The 18969-nt window shown below is 41.7% G+C and overlaps 1 protein-coding gene and 1 long non-coding RNA gene across 2 annotated transcripts in view; one reads left to right on the top strand and one right to left on the bottom strand.

Moving 5' to 3' along the window:
• LOC122460128 overlaps positions 1-6294 on the bottom strand; it is a 36509-nt gene extending 30215 nt beyond the window's left edge. The window contains exons 1-2 of the long non-coding RNA XR_006281218.1: positions 6038-6294; positions 1516-1659 (exon numbers count right to left, since the gene is read on the bottom strand). This is a non-coding gene — a long non-coding RNA (uncharacterized LOC122460128). The remainder of the gene's footprint in view (positions 1-1515; positions 1660-6037) is intronic.
• The window catches only part of LOC119856288 (adhesion G-protein coupled receptor V1), a 336541-nt gene that overhangs the window by 302371 nt on the left and 15201 nt on the right, over positions 1-18969 (top strand). The gene's annotated exons all lie outside the window — the stretch shown is intronic.

Consider the following 18969-nt stretch of genomic DNA (forward strand, 5'->3'; position numbering starts at 1 on the left):
ATTTTGTTAAATGGGTGCCCTGTGTAGACACTCTGAGTTTAATTTAAATAGATTATGATTTGATTTAAACTAAACTAAAATAAGGCTGGTTTAAACCAAAATAAGAATGACCCCTGCAGCTCTTTTCATTGGTTTAACAAGTCACATGTTAAGTTATATTAATGTGACTATCTCATGTAGATATGCCTTAGCTCTGTAATGTCTTTGTCCCTTTACATTGAGTAGTTGGATGGATTTCACCTTCTCTGATTTCTCTGCTATTCCACTTGCTTCCAGGAAAGTTTAGAAGCATTGCCACTGTCTCTGCCAGTTCTGCTAAATTCTTTTCCAGACTGAAGGAACCATTTGCTCTGTTTTTGAAAAGATTTAGTCCATTTCTGACACCAGGTAATAAAGACATGATCGACAGTCCACATATCCTATTGCTCTGTCTCTTCACCAAATATACATCCTTAATTCTCCTCTTGATGGAGAAAGAACATCATATAATCTTTGCCACTAAAATTATGTGTAGCTGTAAGATACTGTACTGTAGCTAAAGACTGAGTTAACACTGTGAGTGGAATTACAAGCAACTAAATACATGCACTTTGGTTGGTTTGAATTTAAGGATAGTTGATTGTGGATTTGAGGTGTCTGAGTGTGCTTGGGTATTATGATATTTGGTGTAAGGTGGAAGTTGCTCTTGATGTTAATGTTGCCTTACCTGGTGATTTTCTTGATATTTAGTGATTACATTGATAGGAAATATTAAGGATAGACATTCCTCAGAATCTTGCCAACCAATGTGTGCTGAGGCTTGTTACCTAGAAAATGCACATTAGTTCTAAGACACTCCAGAGTAATATGAAACCAGCTCAAGAAAAGTTGGCTAAGTCCCTCATGTAAAAGCCAGCTTTTTTTGCTTATGATGTACTTTCCAAAATGGTAAATTCTTTTACCAGTGAAGTAAAAATATAACAGGGCAGAAGCAGATACCTAAAGAGAGAGACCTGGCAGCACTCATGTTCAGAGAGAAAGCTAGATGAGCAAGTTCAGCAGCTTTGTTATACTTCTTTGTATATAAAGCTAAATTGGGGCTTTAAGCTACAGTCTGGAGCAGGGACCCACTCCCCCAGTGGATCCTCTCAGAGAAGTTAGCACTGCAGGCAATGCTAGACTTGGGAGTCTTTGCATTCAGTGAAGCACAAGAACTGTGACTGGCTCCACCCCTTGCACAAGGAAAAGTAAGGCACAAGGAAAGTAATTTCCTGTGTACAAATGGGAACAACCTTGCCCAGGGCATTTGGGTCTTGTAACCCTAATGTTATTTTGTTTAACATGAATTTAACATATGTAGACCAAATTTGGGACTTTACTACAGCTCTCCGGGCGGATTCTTTTTACATCTTGTCAGCCCCACAATTACATGCTTGGGCCATTCTGCTGTGCTTCAACAATCTGTTCTTCTCCCTCGCTTCTGAAATATGTGAGCAGAGAAAGGAGCAAACTCATAATCAGGGCAGTGTTCCTTACCGTAGTTAACATGAGCGGCCTCCCAGGTTGGTGTTGCTCAGCTCCCCATGCTGGCCCTGCTTTTCAGGCAGACCGTGGAGGGCAGATGATTGGTCTGACTGAGGGAAAGGAACAAGCAGGCAGATTGCTATTCCACACCAGCACCTGGTCAGGGAGAACAAGGGAGAATAAGGGTCATCTATGAATAAGGGCAGGAAGCAGAAAAGGAGGAGAAAGCAAAGCAGCCCTTCTTCTTGGCTTGTACTATCTCTCCACACCACCTTGCCGACCTCATTCTCTGGCTGGGACTTGGCAGCTCTCTGCATTTGCTTTACAGTGGGCTTCACTGTGCAGCCAAGACAGCTCTGTCAAGCACTTTGGGTGGTTTTGCAAAATGAAAACATGATACTGTAGAGCCAGCCAAGGGTTACTGCCAGACAAGCGTTTCTGTAAAGTATGGACAGCAATCCACAGCCCCACACACAACGAGTGAAACCTCAAGAGGCCACCGTTTCTGTGCATAGGGGTGGGGAGGAAAGCTGTTTGCTTTTTAAAATGTGAGAGCCATCTATTCTTGAACATCTCCTATTGATTTCTTCCCCTAAGAAATGCTCCACAGATGGCAGAAGCAGATCACAGAACAAATCATATTAGATTTTTTCTGTTCAATGCTGCAAGCATTTCTTAGGTCACGCTTGGCATTAATCCATCAGAAAAAAATAACAAGAAGAAAAGTAACTTTGTCTGTTTTTCCAAGTAGAAACCAAGTAAACAGTTTGATATGTGTTTCATGACCTACTGTGTCTGGTGTTGACATTGGAGTGAGCTGCATTTCCAGTAAATTTAATGAGTGTAGCAAGGCACTAAAACTAAAACTTTCCCATTATTGAGCCTTTAAATATATATATTTGTGCTTGTGCTTACTTACATCAGTATATATTGTAGGGTTTTTTTAATAGATAAACATATAAATACAAAAAGGCAGTTATTCCACCAAAGGGCTCTGATCCTTTCAGAAGCAATTCATGGTCATCTATCTAGCGTTAATCAATGGAATTATCATTATATTTGTTTAATTCACTTTTTAAATGTATATAAGCACTTTATCTCCTGGTGCTGGGCTCATTAGAGCTTACTGGTACCAGGTTTTAAATGTGCTGATGTTTTGTATTTAAAAAAGCCAAGTTGTGAAGTTTTGATGCCATTGATGTATGTATTTTGAAATAAAAGTTAAAAGTTGCAAACTGTGAAAGAAAAAAATTGGAGAGAGCCTTAAAATGGCATTTTCTTTTAAAAATTCCAGGAGACTAACTTAACCAGTTAAAACACAAGGCTTTGATGTCATATTCATGTTTAACAAGGTTTGTGAGTGACAGCTTCTCTATGAGAAAATTCCATGAACTCTTCCCCAGATTATTCCTTTTTTTTTTATCCTGCGCTCCATTGCTTTTGCTGTTGGTTTTGTGTGTGTGTTTGGTTTTGTTTATTTGTGGGATCAGCTCACCACATCAAGCCAGAGAGTTATGGTTTCAGTGATGGAGCCAAAGATATTATTGTACCTCCACCTGCTTACATTCACCTACTCGTCAAAAATGGAAGGGCATCTGTTCCTTGTCCCCCTTTTGCCCACACATCACCTACTGAGGGGAACACTCCTAACCAAGAAAGTGTGAGCCATCTACTTTATAAATAAGATTCGCCTTCTGTTGCCTCTGATGCTGCAGAAAGGCAATGTGCACCCACAACAATTTTGATTAAAATCAGTGGGAGAGGGGATGCTCAATGTCTCTCAAGATAAAGCCCTCTGAGCAGAGTTTCTCTCTATTATGAGAGATCCTAACACATTTATTTTTTTCTCAAGCAGTGCATTTGGATGCTCATCATCAAAAGTGTCTTTAAAAAGCAGATTGTATTGCACTGTTGTAAAGGAAACTAACCCTAACCCTAACCCTAAACTCTTCACCCTGAGAGTATTGTCAGGGCCTTTCCTACACCCTTTACTAATACCTTATGGGAATAGCTGTAGCTAAGAGTATCCTGAAGCTGTCCAGGATTTATTTAGTGCCTAGTATAATTTAAAGTAGCCTCAGGACTGCTCTAAATTGTACCTGACTATCCCCAAGGAGTTATTCTGTCAGGCAGAGATTGCTAGAATACAAGAATCCATGTCCTATTCCCATCAGCCTTGCTTCCAACATGCCTCCTGTGTCAGAAGCTACTGGGGAGGTGGTGGTGGTGAACTCTGAAGTCTATTCATTACCCAAGGATTCCATGCTGGATTTCTGGCTGCTTTGTGCCATGGAAACAGCACAAAGCATTCAAGGATCTGGCTCCTTTTGTGGCAGATCAAAGCAGTGCTGCTAAATGAAAGCCTACCCAAATTCTCAGCTATTATGGTATCACAGAATAACAAATGACACACAGGTAACAGTGGGTGGGCAATAGAGATTTTTAATCAAAATTTTTAGGAATACTAACAAAAAAGGAAACAATTAAGGATGAAACCTCATTTCCACACCATTCTAATAATGATTCTTAGCTGTCGCATAGCTCTTAATCTTATAATATTATCTCAATCACAACGAAAAAGACTTCAACCCTAACCACAAATTTACTTTATCCCTTTAAAAGCATTGTCTTTCAACACAAGCTTTTCATGCTACTGTTTCTTAATGTTAGGCCTTTTTTATGTTTGTCATTAATATACAGGAACAGAAAATACTTTCTATAAAACATTCCAAAAAAGGGAATAATCTAGTATTCTTTCTTGCCTTTTTAAACTAGGGATATGGTTAAAGGCTAATCTGATCTTCCTTCTCAGGTTGGGACAGTCTCAGAAGGTAGTTTCTCGTGTTTGTAGCAGAAGTAACTATCTGAAGGTCTGGCAGAAAGGCTCCACTCTTGAGCATCATCTTTGCTTGGCCATGTGGCCGCACAAGGTTGTTTCTGTAACAGTTGCACGGAGAGAGAAATGTTTCTGTGGATGGTAGGGAGTTTCTACACTGAATGAATAGGGTTCATTCTACACTGAATGAAATGTGTGAGGACCCAGCCTAGAGTGGTTTGGCTCGAAGACCCCTTTGGCATGTACTTTTCTTTACAACAGTGCAATACAATCTGCTTTTTAAAGACACTTTTGATGATGAGCATCCAAATGCACTGCTTGAGAAAAAAATAAATGTATGATGCTCACTTCAGCTTTCAGCCTGCTTTCAAATATAGCTATAAAATTCACTGATTTAATGTTAGTAGTCAGGGAATTCCTTAGCCTGCGGGCACAGCTGACAAAGGCTCTAGCACCTGTCGTCTCCAATCTGTATTAGGGAGAAGTTAATAGAGCATCATCCTTGGATTGCAAGGTATGATGTGAAATATAGGGTTATAAATGTGTATCTACAGCAAGTAAGGGTAGGAGTAAGGCTTTGCTGAATGTTTATAGGATACAAGGTGTAAAATCATGAAATCCATTATTTATTCTCTCAACAAAGGCAGTCAGTGTAGTAATGGAAAAATAAGAGAAACACATTGCTGACATATGTATAAGGAAATAACCTAACAGCCTGTCTGATATTTTCTTAAAGTATGTTCTGAGGTCTGACCAGTAGAGAAATAGGGCCATCTCCATTGATGGGCAGTTTAGCTGCTTTCTGCCACCTTACCATTGTATTCTGGTCCTCAAGATGGCAAAAGCAGCTGAAGGAGGATCACCCAGTACAAAGATGATCCTCCAGTGGTGTGGAGACCCTTATGTCGCTCCCTGCTAACATAACACAAAAAAGAGCTTGTGGCCAGAGGAAAGGGGGCATGGTGGGAACTCACTGTCCTTTACCAGCTCTCAGCTCTGTTTTCAGCCCCTGGGCCATTTGCAATTGACAGGAGTCAGAGTAGTCCTCAGTCTGCTATAACATGGCACAGGACAAGTAACCCTATACAAAGTTGCTGCAGGATCAGGAGCATGCAAAGGTGAATTTTAAGCCACTTTTGCACATCATCCTCATGAACTTTGCTCTCTGCAGCTCATTCACATCCCAGCATCTGTACCATACTATATGCCTCACCACTTATTTCTACCTGGAACCAGGGATGCTGAAACCCCAAAAGATGGCTCTCTCAGTGTTTCCAGCATGACCAGAAGTGGGAAGTAGTAGAAATCTTATTAGTGCTCCCATGCTTACAAGATTTATAGCCTAATTTTGCATATTTGACAAGCTTTTTTAAAAAAAAAATCTAGATTTTCTGTACTTCTCCAAATTGAATTGCTGAACCTGTTCAGGTTTGTTTATTGTTATTTGGCTCCTTATCACATTAAGAAGAGGCATTGTGGCTTAGTGGACAGGGCACTGGAGTGGGACTTAGGAGATCTGGGTTCTAGTCCTGATTGCTGGTGTGTGATCATGGACAAGTCATTTCACATCCGTGTGCCTCAGTTTCCCTATCTATAAAATTGGGATAATACGGATGTTCTTTGAGATCTACTGGTGAAAAGGACTATATTAATTATTATTAATCTCTTTTAGCATAACCACCCAACCTGTGAACTCACCTGATCTTCTACTGTACTAATTGCCCTTCATAAACAGTGATTATGTATTCTGATCAGCCATGTATATCTGTCACCTCTGATTCCTGGATGTGCTTCAGAATCCTTTGCACTAGTTCCTGTAGCAACACAAGAGCTACAAAGATTCTGTTTTATGGAGACAATTGTCAATATGAGGCAATGTGGAGAGCTATGCATATGTTCATAATGAAACCTGACCCTCGGAGAAATTTACTTAAAGATTTGGCAAAGTCTATGAATCTTTCAAGTAAACCTGGGCCACGTTTTGAATGAATTTGAGCTCAGTGTCAGGTGCCAGAGAACAGTTTATGATTTTGAGTGGAAACTATGCAAGATTGAATGGTTTTGCATGGTTTGACACAACATAAAGAGAAACTTGGCAGTGTAGACTGAGTTTCAGGATTGTTTGAACTTGAAAACCCAAAGTGAAATTCTGGGGATTTGAACCTATATGAACAAATTTGCAAAATGAATCTACTGAAGTTTGCATAGTTCTGGTGGATAAACTCTATGGCACTGTAACAGGAAGAGAGCAGGTTAATTTTGGGCAGGATTTCTCTTGGTGTAGAAATACATCTTCTTGGTTTCAAGCAGATGTATCTCAAAAAATGGGATGGAGATTTGTAAAGTGTACTCAGCTTCTTAACAGCTACTGTGGAACAATAGTCTCCAAAAGTGAAAATTTATTAACCGCTCTTATGTTAATGAGGAGATCTATGATTTTATTAGAACTGATCTTGGTCAGGTTGTGAGATATAAATCCAGCACTAACTATAACTCTGCTCAGTGCTATTATAGAGGCTCCTTGCTAACATACACTGCTTCAGCAACAAGGTTGACTCTAACTTACAGAGAATGCTCAGCTACAATGGTGTGATGTTTTGGGGTTCAACCGTGAGTAACAAAGCATTGTGTCACCACCTCCACTGCAACTGTGGGTGCCTTAAATGCTCTGCTGCTCTGACTCTCAGCCCTGATACCAACAGCCAGCGTACCAGCATGCAGGCCACACCCCGACTTCCACTTCCCAGTTTCTTTTTCAGTGGCCCCAATACCCTCTTAGTCCCATAATTCCTCCAAATCATGTTGCTGTGTGAACATCTGCTGAGGTTCCCAGAACTGTGAGTTACATTGTTACTTCTCTCAGCATCAGCAAGTGAGGGCACATCTACATTGCATTTAAAAGCCCACAACACAGTCTCAGAGCCCAGGTGAATTGACTCGGGCTTGGATTCCGAGGCTAAAAATAACAGTGTTGATGTTCAGGCAGTGGTCATGGGTACACCAAAACTGATGCATAATGAAGACAAAACAGTCAAAGTCTCGATGTAAACTAGATCCAAAGTCAATCCATTAATTAAGATCCTCAATTAACAAAGCTGCGCTTTTCAAGGACATATTAAAGTGACTCTGAATGTTAAAGAAGAGAGCTGTATTTAAATAGAAGGATCTGATTTAGATTTCAAAGGTTAATACTTCAGAGGAAGCATCAGTGGGATTGTTACATTATATGACTGAAATACAAGTGAAAGCAACCTACCTGCTTTTGCCATGATTACACCTCTTCAGGATCTTTTATTCAGTCTCAACCAACAACTTGCCGACAGAAAAAGTGAAATATTCAGAGATCTTCAGAAAAATAAAGTGGTTGTGAAGGCCCTGATATTAAAATATTTGTGCCCAAAAATGTTGTGCCTTCAGTTACTCTGAATATTCATGCCGACTGGATAGATGTGCATCTGACTATCCATCTGTATGCACAAATAGCTGATTAGCATGAGTAATTGTGCATTTGTATGTGCAGTTTCATGGCTGATATTTTCAAAAAGAGTTTTCAACTGGCAACATCCATTATCAAAACATGTCATACATTATACAATACATCTTCTGATGATTCTCTGAATAGTTTTATCATTTTCATTGTAAATTGTTTGTTCCTGTGTGGATTACAACCTTCCTGCACATAAGACATGCAAATGATCTGTTCCATTGGAATAGTAATTTCCATAGGAGCAGTCTGTACCTGCTACATACAGGCAATGATTATTCAAAGCAGCCTTTCAGTAGTCCAACAGTGATGGAAAACTGCAGGGAAAGCAGAGGGCAGCAACATGAGGACCGGCAGTAAATCAGTGAAAATCCCCAGGGAAGTTCACAAAAGAGTCAGCTAAGGCACTAAGCTTAAAAAAAAGTATATTAACTGAGAAGTCACCACAAGGAAGAGCAGCAGCAGCATATGTGCCCAGAGACGGCCACCAAAGAAACCACAGGCAGCGGAGAAGAAAGACCACCTGAGTGCTAAGCAGTGAGTAATGCAAACACCCACCATGAGGTTGACAAGCAAAGCACGGAAGAGGGCTGGCTGCCAAGGGCAATCTAGAAGTGTCCAGAAGCTATATGGAATCTGAAATTGGTATAACTGAAAAAAACGTGAAACTAACCAATAAACCCCCAAACCTCTAAAAAATAAAACTAGCAACCTAACACTAACAAAGCTACTAGTACCAAAAGCGAACAAGAAGAAACTGATCTAAATCCAGTCCAGGCTGCTGCTGGGTTTGTGGATGACTTCTTTGTCATGTGACTTCTTGCTGCTTACCAATGGACCAACCAAGAAGAAAGTCAAGGAAAGTATGGGCCCTTACTGAATGAGGGAGGCAACCTTTAGACAGAGGATGTGGAAAAAGCTTATGTACTCAATGCTTTTTTTGCCTCTGTCTTCATGAACAAGGTCAGCTCCCAGACTGCTGCACTGGGCAGCACAGCATGGGGAGGAGGTGACCAGCCCTCTGTGGAGAAAGAAATGGTTCGGGACTATTTAGAAAAGCTGGACAAGCACAAGTCCATGGGGCCAGATGCGCTGCATCCAAGAGTGCTAAAGGAGTTGGCAGATGTGATTGCAGAACCATTGGCCATTATCTTTGAAAATTCATGGCGATCAGGGGACGTCCCAGACGACTGGAAAAAGGCTAATGTAGTGCCCATCTTTAAAAAAGAGAAGGAGGAGGATCCGGGGAACTATAGGCCAGTCAGTCCCTGGAAAAATCATGGAGCATTCATGAGGTGAAAACAGTGGATGTGTTATTCTTTGACTTTAGCAAAGCTTTTGGTATGGTCTCCCGCAGTATTCTTGCCAGCAAGTTAAAGAAGTATGGGCTGGATGAATGGACTATAAGGTGGCTGATGTGATTAGGCCCTATGATGGTATCCCCTGAATAGATATGTGGACAGAGTTGGCAACGGGCTTTGTTGCAAGGATAGGTTCCTGGGTTAGTGGTTCTGTTGTGTGGTGTGTGGTTGCTGGTGAGTATTTGCTTCAGATTGGGGGGCTGTCTGTAAGCAAGGACTGGCCTGTCTCCCAAGATCTGTGAGAGTGATGGCTCATCCTTCAGGATAGGTTGTAGATCCTTGATGATGCGTTGGAGAGGTTTTAGTTGGGGGCTGAAGGTGATGGCTACACATCAGCCACACTATCAGAGGCTCGTTCACCTGCGCATCTACCAATGTGATATATGCCATCATGTGCCAGCAATGCCCCTCTGCCATGTACATTGGCCAAACTGGACAGTCTCTACGTAAAAGAATGAATGGACATAAATCAGACGTCAAGAATTATAACATTCAAAAACCAGTTGGAGAACACTTCAATCTCTCTGGTCACTCGATCACAGATCTTAGAGTGGCTATACTTCAACAAAAAAGCTTCAAAAACAGACTCCAAGGAGAGACTGCTGAATTGGAATTAATTTGCAAACTGGATACAATTAACTTAGGCTTGAATAGAGACTGGGAATGGATGAGTCATTACACAAAGTAAAACTATTTCCCCATGGTATTTCTCCCTCCCACCCCACCCCCCACTGTTCCTCTGATATTCTTGTTAACTGCTGGTATTAGCCTACCTTGCTTGTCACCATGAAAAGTTTTCCTCCTTTCCCCCCCCTGCTGCTGGTGATGGCTTATCTTAAGTGATCACTCTCCTTACAGTGTGTATGATAAACCCATTGTTTCATGTTCTCTGTGTGTGTGTATATAAATCTCTCCTCTGTTTTTTCCACCAAATGCATCCGATGAAGTGAGCTGTAGCTCACGAAAGCTTATGCTCTAATAAATTTGTTAGTCTCTAAGGTGCCACCGGTACTCCTTTTCTTTTTGCGAATACAGACTAACACGGCTGCTACTCTGAAACCAAGATATTTATGCTGCTCAGGTGCCAGCAATGCACCTAATACCATCTTTATCAGAAGTTCAAAAAATTCTGATAAATACAAGGTTGGCCTCACTGATCTCGAGACCATTCTACATCTTTTGTGCCTAGAGCCAGTGTCCTGTACAAACTTCAGAAAGTTATGGCCATATCTCATAAGTTAGTTCTGTGATGTGTGGGGGTGAGGCTGAAACTACTTGAACTTAGAATGAAAAGATTACATGATGAGATTAGTACTAACACTGCTGCTCCGGTGTTGCTTTTTTCATACTGAGAGTGGCTGTGGCAGAGAAGGGAGGACTAAAGGACAGAAGTGCTGGTGCTGCTACTGGTACCTGAAAACAGAAAAGCAGCACTACTACCAGCAGAAGAGTAGAATAACCTGAAAGTGAGGAAGGACAGACAGTGTCAGGTGGCCTGCTGCCACCACTTTTCTTCTGCACATGTGGTGATTCACTGGAAATTGTGGGTGTGATATTGAACTCAGACCGCGCAGCCTGGGGTTTTTTTTGACTGTATTGGAGCATACTCATCATACACTAAATAGAATGTTTCTTACTAAGATGATTCGATACAGGGGTGCCAATCAGGTCTTGTGAATCTACCACAGCAACTACACTTGTACGACATGGGCCAGATCTTCACAGTCTTACCCATCCCCCCAACCTCAGCTGCTTTGCACTGCTTCACCTGCAAAACAGCCAGAAACCCAGCAGATACAGCTACCTGAGGAATATTCAGGTGGCATACAGAGAGCATAGTCCTTGGAGACCATTTCAATTCATGAAGTTAGAATAGCTCTGAATCTGCCCTAAATTATGCCAGGGCCTGAACCTACCTCCAGCAGCGTTATGAATCACAGATCTGCAAAAGTAAACAAAGTCACCCTTGCTCACTCTCTTAGGTCTTACACTGAGCACAGCTCAGCCAGATAAGATGATCAGGGCCCATGCGCCTACATCTGGAGAATGTATGCAGCTGAAAATGCTACCTACTGGTAATGGATGCCCACAATCATATGGAGGCATGCCTGCACTGCACTGGGCCTTTGTCTGTGTGTGTGTTGCTATGCCTGTCACTTTTCTCCTTGGTTTTTGCAGTAGCCTACAGTTCCACAGTTTTCAATGAACAAGGGGTACCAATATTAACTTCTGGTTTTTGTCTTGTTACGTCTGTTCTAGCAGTCAACAACTTCAGTACAGACATTGCTTGGCTCTCAGCAGAAGCGCAGAATACATGCACATCCTCACACAAATGTATTCAGATCTGGAGGGCTGATCCATTATATTGGTCTCCATTACACATCCAACAGAAACTGGTTTTGTTTTTGCACCCTGAGACATTTGGTTCTGCTCTGTTCTGTGTCACTGGGTGGCTACTGCTATGAGCTCTGTTACAGTCGGGATTTAAGAAAAACTCTCAACTAATAAAAATGTGAAGTAAGAGAACAGACCAGAATACAGATTGGCAACAACTCCCTTTTTTGCTGTTGTTTTTCCACAAAAATAGACCCAAGAAGGCTGTTCCCTTCCATAATTTTAAGTTGGGCTTTTAAAGTGAACTATTGTTTTCATGGAAAATGACACTTCCCATTATGACATTACATCTTTCTTTAAGGCACACGTACAACACTACCATGATATATATCACCAGCCATAGCAGATATGCCCTGATATGTCAAAGCCTCCATTTATTTTCCAACAGTGAACTGGATACAGGTGATGCTGGTTGAAATTAGGCCTGATTTCAAACCAGGCAATTTGTATTTGTATTTATAGAAGTAAAAGCAGTTGTGCAGAACTCCTGGTTAAAAAAATGTTACCTGAACAAATCCTGGTCATCATCCCCTTCCTGGATGTTAATCAGCTGCCACAAAAAAACCAACTCATCCTTCAGTGGCAAACCCTAGTCCATATTTTAATTGAACAGCAATCAGCTGCGTTACTGAATCATTACACAAGTATAGTTTTGCTAATGGACATACTTTTAGTATTATAGATTTACAAGAAATTCTCAGCTAATGTCAATCTGTTCAGTCCCACTGAAGTCAATGGAGGCAGGCCCATTTATACCAGCTGGACTAAGAAAGTGTCATTCTGTTGTACTGACAATGCCATCACAATAGCTATGCCATACAGATCTACATTTACTATGGCTAATTTTTTTCTGGGTATCTGCTGTATTGGGCAAATCTACCCTTCCCATTGTGGCAGCAGAGGTCCTCAGATGTAGTGAAACTGGTTTGTTTCTACTGTGCAGGGGAAGTGGACAGGATTTGGGGAGTTTATGCAGATTACACAGCAGGGTTTTGCAGGGATGAAGGAGCAGCCAAGAGAGTGGGGACTGAGCAGATAAATGCACCATGACTGTGACAGTTTGGCCGTTGCCTCCTGTTAAACAGGGGCACAATGAGGCAATTGTGGCTTCAGGACGTCAGCGTGACCTTCATGCTAATGCATCAAGTCCTACTTCTTGAGCCTAATATGATCAAAAGAGTTCGGTCCATAGGGCTTTAAGCAGCTTCAACACTCCACAGGGATTTAGTTTGATTTGATCAGTTTATTCTACATGGAGAGATTCAAAAGAATATGGCAACATTCAATTATTGCTGAGGTTAAGAGACCTAGATTAAGAACTGATGAGTTTAGGGAGCCACAAGGTGAATACTTCCAGAGCAAGGAACTTGCAAGCCTAACTACTACAGAAAGTACAGGCTCTGCAAGCCAAATAACTGGCAGATTCATGTTCGATCTGGATACAGAGGCACCCAGTGCACACAGGTGACCAGGTAAATTGCCAAGCTGCATGAGTAAGCAAGGGGGGGCGGGGAACGCATTAGCAACAGGCAAACATCAAAAAAATTAGATTGTAGAAAGCTCTAAAAAGTTGGATGCTTATCAAAATGTGTTGAATTTGCAAAACTGAGCTAGAAATCATATGAGAACAGGCTCTGATGAGTTTTCTGGTACTTCTTGCTTCCAATAAGGTCAAGAGAGTTAGGCAGTGCTAAGAGGCACTGGAAAGTTAAAATTCTTAAAGATAAGCTTCAGTTCAAATTTCAGGCCAGTTGTTTTTCTCCTCTTGAACCAGGTCTCCCTTCCCTAATGGCAAATTCCTTCTTTATCTAGTGCACAAATTTGCCTTGGGCTGATTCTTCCTTGTAGTGGGGCTGGTGAAACAACAAATAGTAGTAATGTTTGTCGGCTGAGAACAGTGACCTGGCATAGAATCATAGAATATCAGGGTTGGAAGGTACCTCAGAAGGTCATCTAGTCCAATCCCATGCTCAAAGCAGGACCAATCCCCAACGAAATCTTACCAGCCAGGGCTTTGTCAAGCCTGACCTTAAAAACCTCAAAGAAAGGAGATTCTACCACCTCCCTAGGTAACCCATTCCAGTGCTTCACCACCCTCCTAGTGAAATAGTTTTTCCTAATATCCAACCTAAACTTCCCCCACTGCAACTTGAGACGATTACTCCTCTTTCTTTCATCTGCTACCACTGAGAACAGTCTAGATCCATCCTCTTTAGAATCCCCTTTCAGGTAGCTTAAAGCAGCTATCAAATCCCCCCTCATTCTTCTCTTCTGGAGACTAAACAATCCCAGTTCTCTCAGCCTGTCCTCTCATGTGTTCCAGTCCCCTAATCATTTTTGTGGCCCTCCGCTGGATGCTTTCCAATTTTTCCACATCCTTCTTGTAGTGTGGGGCCCAAAACTGGACACAGTACTCCAGATGAGGCCTCACCAATGTCCAATAGAGGGGAACAATCACATCCCTCGATCTGCTGGCAATGCCCCTACTTATACGCCCCAAAATGTCATTAGCCTTCTTGGCAACAAGGGCACACTATTGACTCATATCCAGCTTCTCAACCACTGTAACCCCTAGGTCCTTTTCTGCAGAACTGCTGCCTAGCCATTTGGTCCCTAGTCTGTAGCGGTGCATGGGATTCTTTCCTCCTAAGTGCAGGAATCTGCACTTGTCCTTGTTGAACCTCATCAGATTTCTTTTGGCCCAATCCTCTAATTTGTCTAGGGCCCTCTGTATCCTATCCCTACCCTCCAGTGTATCTACCTCTTCTCCCAGTTTAGTGTCATCTGCAAACTTGCTGAGGGTGAAGTCCATGCCATCCTCCAGATCATTAATGAAGATATTGAACAAAACCGGCCACAGGACTGATCCTTGGGGCACTCCACTTGATACTGGTTGCCAACTAGACATGGAGCCATTGATCACTACCCATTGAGCCTGACAATCAGCCAGCTTTCTAGCCACCTTATAGGTGATCACAGATCTTAGAGTGGCTATACTTCAACAAAAAAGCTTCAAAAACAGACTCCAACGAGAGACTGCTGAATTGGAATTAATTTGCAAACTGGATACAATTAACTTAGGCTTGAATAGAGACTGGGAATGGATGAGTCATTACACAAAGTAAAACTATTTCCCCATGGTATTTCTCCCTCCCACCCCACCCCCCACTGTTCCTCTGATATTCTTGTTAACTGCTGGTATTAGCCTACCTTGCTTGTCACCATGAAAGGTTTTCCTCCTTTCCCCCCCCTGCTGCTGGTGATGGCTTATCTTAAGTGATCACTCTCCTTACAGTGTGTATGATAAACCCATTGTTTCATGTTCTCTGTGTGTGTGTATATAAATCTCTCCTCTGTTTTTTCCACCAAATGCATCCGATGAAGTGAGCTGTAGCTCACAAAAGCTTATGCTCTAATAAATTTGTTAGTCTCTAAGGTGCCACCGGTACTCCTTTTCTTTTTATAAATATCTTGCTTACCTGTGCCCTGCTGGAGTAGTTGGCTGGCCTCACTGAACTGGTGCTTTTGTTACCAGTTCACTTGATTCTTTCTTCCCCATCATGCTGCAGGTCTGGTAGTGCCATCAGCATAACCTTTCCACCGTGAGCACCTCAGCAAAGACCATGTCCCCACATATCCCTAAACATATTGGATTGAAAGTATGTAAGAAATTCTAGACATCTGGCTAGAAGGTGGGTACCTGGCTTCTGGAAATTGACTTCATTGTCACTGAGAATAGTATCAGCTTGATCAAAGCAATTAATAACAAACATAAGAGCAAAATCCATTGCTTTGCTACCCCCTTATTTACATAGTCATTGAGGAGTACTTTTCAGAAAGAGCCATAACACTGTGAAAGTTGCCACTACAAACAACACTGGTGTGTGCACTTTTCTAATGCTCTTTCAAAGCAACCAGTTGCTACTAATATTGACTTCTAGCTAAAATAGGCATAGGTCAATGTACTCTGGTGCAAGGCATTTCAGTCTTCACAGCTGTTGGAACTCAGCATTGTATATTCAGAACCACATAATTGCACAAAAGCAAAGTGAGTATACTTAGATTTTGCAACAGTCAATAAGTGTAGTGAGGGTATACTTAAGATCCCTTTGAATATATACATAACAACATGAGAGCAAGTAGCATCACTGCCCTAACTCATCTGTGTACTGCATATACTCCAGATTTACAGGGGTCAGTTGGGGGAGTGAGTCAAAGAAGGATCCACTTTTTTTCAGTTAGCAAAACTCTTCTGTCTGTTAAAAACAGGTAGCTTAGATACAAGTGATCATGGATTGATATTTTATAATATGGAGTCCCGACCAAAGATATATATACTTGGTGCTTTAACAGTGCCAGTTTCACAAAGCTGAAAATAAATATGAGTCATATCAGCTGGAAGGAAGAATTTAATCAGAAAGTTTTGAATGATAATTGGGAATCATTTAGGAACACCTTGCTAGATGCTCCAAAAGCCATAATCCCACAATTGAGGAAGAAGGCCATGCTGGTGGAAAAGCAAATTGGTTTAGAGGAAAAGTGTAAAAAATAAATAAAATAATAAATAAATAAATTAAATAAAACAAAAAATACAACAAATGGGAGAAAGGGGACGTTGATATTAGTGAATACAATAGTGAATATCAGAAGATAGGAATTGCAGAAAATTGATAAGTGAAGCCAAAGGGCACAAAGAGAAATCTCTGGCCAACAGTGTTAAAGACAATAAGAAGGAATTTTAAAAAATATATTAGGAACAGAAAGAATCCTAATAATGGTATTGGTCCATTGCTAGATGGAAATGGAAGAATTGTCAATAATAATTTAAAAAACTCAGAAAAGTGTTTAACAAATATTTCTGTTTTATATGTGGAGAAAAAAACAGATGATATAATCTCATCATATGGTTTTCATTTCTCTATTTCATTTTCATTCCACTATTCTATCTTGAGGATGTTAACAGAAGCTACTTAAGTTAGACATTTTAAATCAGAATGTCCAGATAACTTGCTTCCAAGAGTTTTGAAAGAGCTGTCTGAGAAGCTTATGGACCATTAACGATGATTTTCAATAAGTTTTGGAGCACTGGGGAAGTTCCAGAAGACTGGAAGAAAGCTGATTAGTGCCAATTTATAAAAAGGGTGAACGGGATGACCTGGGTAATTATAGGCCTGTCTATAATTCGTCTTCGGCAACATAAAGAACTAAAGAAGGATAATACAATTAATGCAAATCAACATGGGTTTATGGAAAATAGAACTTGTCAAACTAAATTGATTTTTTTTATGAGATTACAGGTTTGGTTGATAAAGGTAATAGTGTTGACATAATGTACTTAGACTTCTGTAAGATGTTTGATTTAGTACTGCAGGACATTTTGATTAAAAAACTAGAATGATATAAAATTAACACATCACATCTTAAATAGATTAAAATGGGATAATTAATAGGTCCTAAAATGTAACTGTAAATGGGGAATTGTCATCAAGTGAGTCTGTTTCTACTGGGGTCCCACATGGATTGGTTCTTGGCCCTATGCTATTTAACATTTTTATCAATGACCAAATGAGCTAAAGCAGAGGATACATGACCTCCCCATGTGTCTCCCTCCCACCCCAACCCCAAATTATGATCTCTCCCACACCCCACATTACCTGCTGCTGCTCCGGCTTCCTCTGGCATGTTTGGCTGCCCCCTGCCCTCCCTGGCACCCAGACCCAGGGAGTGGGACAAAGCCACTCCTTGTCACTGCTCCGTGCAGCATAGCCAGCTGGCTGGGAAAGAGCCTGGCTGGGGACGAAGGCAGCAGCAACCTGCTTCCTGTCCAGGCTTGGCTACAGGGACTGAGCAAACCAGAGTAGCGCCCCCCCCCCCATGTGCAACAGCAGCTGCCTGGGAAAGAGCCTTGCTGGGGAGGGGCAGCAGCCTGCTCCATGCCCAGGCTCAGCTTCTGGAGATGGGCCGAATGTGCCAGGGTGGGGTCTCCGGTTCATTCAGCTGCTGTCCACAGAAGACAAGCCTAGGTGGGGGGCAGCCCACTGCCACCACAGCCAGGCTCTCTCCTAGGTAGCTGCTGTAGGCCGCTGCTGATGAGCTGCCAGAAAGGCTCTGTCCCCGCCCCTTCCTCTCTCCACCTGGGTGGCTGCTGGGGGCACATTGGACCCTCCATGCCCCTCCCTCCCGCACTAGACGCCTGGAAGAAACTTAAAATCATCACTGATGAAGTTGGCAGATGACCCAAAAATTGGGAGAGTGATAAATAATGAAGAGGATGGGTCACTAATTCAGAGCAATTTAGATTGCTTGGTAACCTGGCTGCAAGCAAACCATATGCATTTTAATACAACTAAATGTAAATCTATACAGCTGGGAACAAACACTGTAGGCCGTACTTACAGAATGGAGGACTCTATCCTGGGAAGCAGTGACTCTGAAAAAGATTTGGAGGTTGTGGTGGATAATCAGCTGAACATGAGCTCCCAATGTAATGCCAAAAGAGCTATCCTGGAATGCATAAATAGGGGAATCTTGAGTAGGACTAGGACTATTTTATCTCTATATTTGGCAGTGATGTGACCACTGCTGGAATACCGTGTCCGTTTCTGGTGCCCACAATTCAAGAAGGATGTTGGTAAATTGGAGAGGGTTCAGAGAAGAGCCATAAGAATGATTAAAGGATGAGAAGGCATGCCTTTATAGTGATAGACTCCAGGAGCTCGTTCTAGCTTAACAAAGAGAAGGTTAAGTGGTGACTGGATTGCAGTCTATAAGTATCTACATGGGAGAAAATATTTAATAATGGTCTCTTCAATCTAGCAGAGAAAGGCTGGGAATCAAAGGTCTGGGAGTTGTTTAAACTCTACAATTGCAGAGTTTTTAATGGTGAGAGTAATTAACCATTGGATCAATTTACCAAGAGTCAGGGTAAATTCTCCATCACTGACCATTTTTAAATCAACACTGGATGTTTTTCCAAATGATCTGCTCTAGGAATTATTTTGGGAAGTTCTATGGCCTGTGTTATACAGGAGTACAGACTAGATTATCACAATGGACCCTTCTGGCCTTGCAATATATGAGTCTATGAAAGTAATGCTTTTGTAAATGGTGCATAGCAAGGAGTGTTGCTTTCCTCTAGTCATAATTTAAGTTGCTTTCTCAGCTTCTGCTTGGATGGCAGTGTTGTAATAGTGAGAGCACAGGGGTGAGAGAACTAAGGCTATGTCTACATAGTTGAGCTTACAGCAGCAGAGCTATACCAATGCAGCTGTGCCACTGTAAGATCCCCATAGCTTCTCCATGCTGATGGGAGATAGCTCTGTCGGTGACATAATTAAACCACTCCAATGAGCAGCGGTAACTATTTTGGCAGGAGAAGTTCTCCCACCAAC

The sequence above is a fragment of the Dermochelys coriacea genome, chromosome 5, assembly GCF_009764565.3.
Source record: "Dermochelys coriacea isolate rDerCor1 chromosome 5, rDerCor1.pri.v4, whole genome shotgun sequence".
NCBI lineage: Eukaryota > Metazoa > Chordata > Testudines > Dermochelyidae > Dermochelys > Dermochelys coriacea.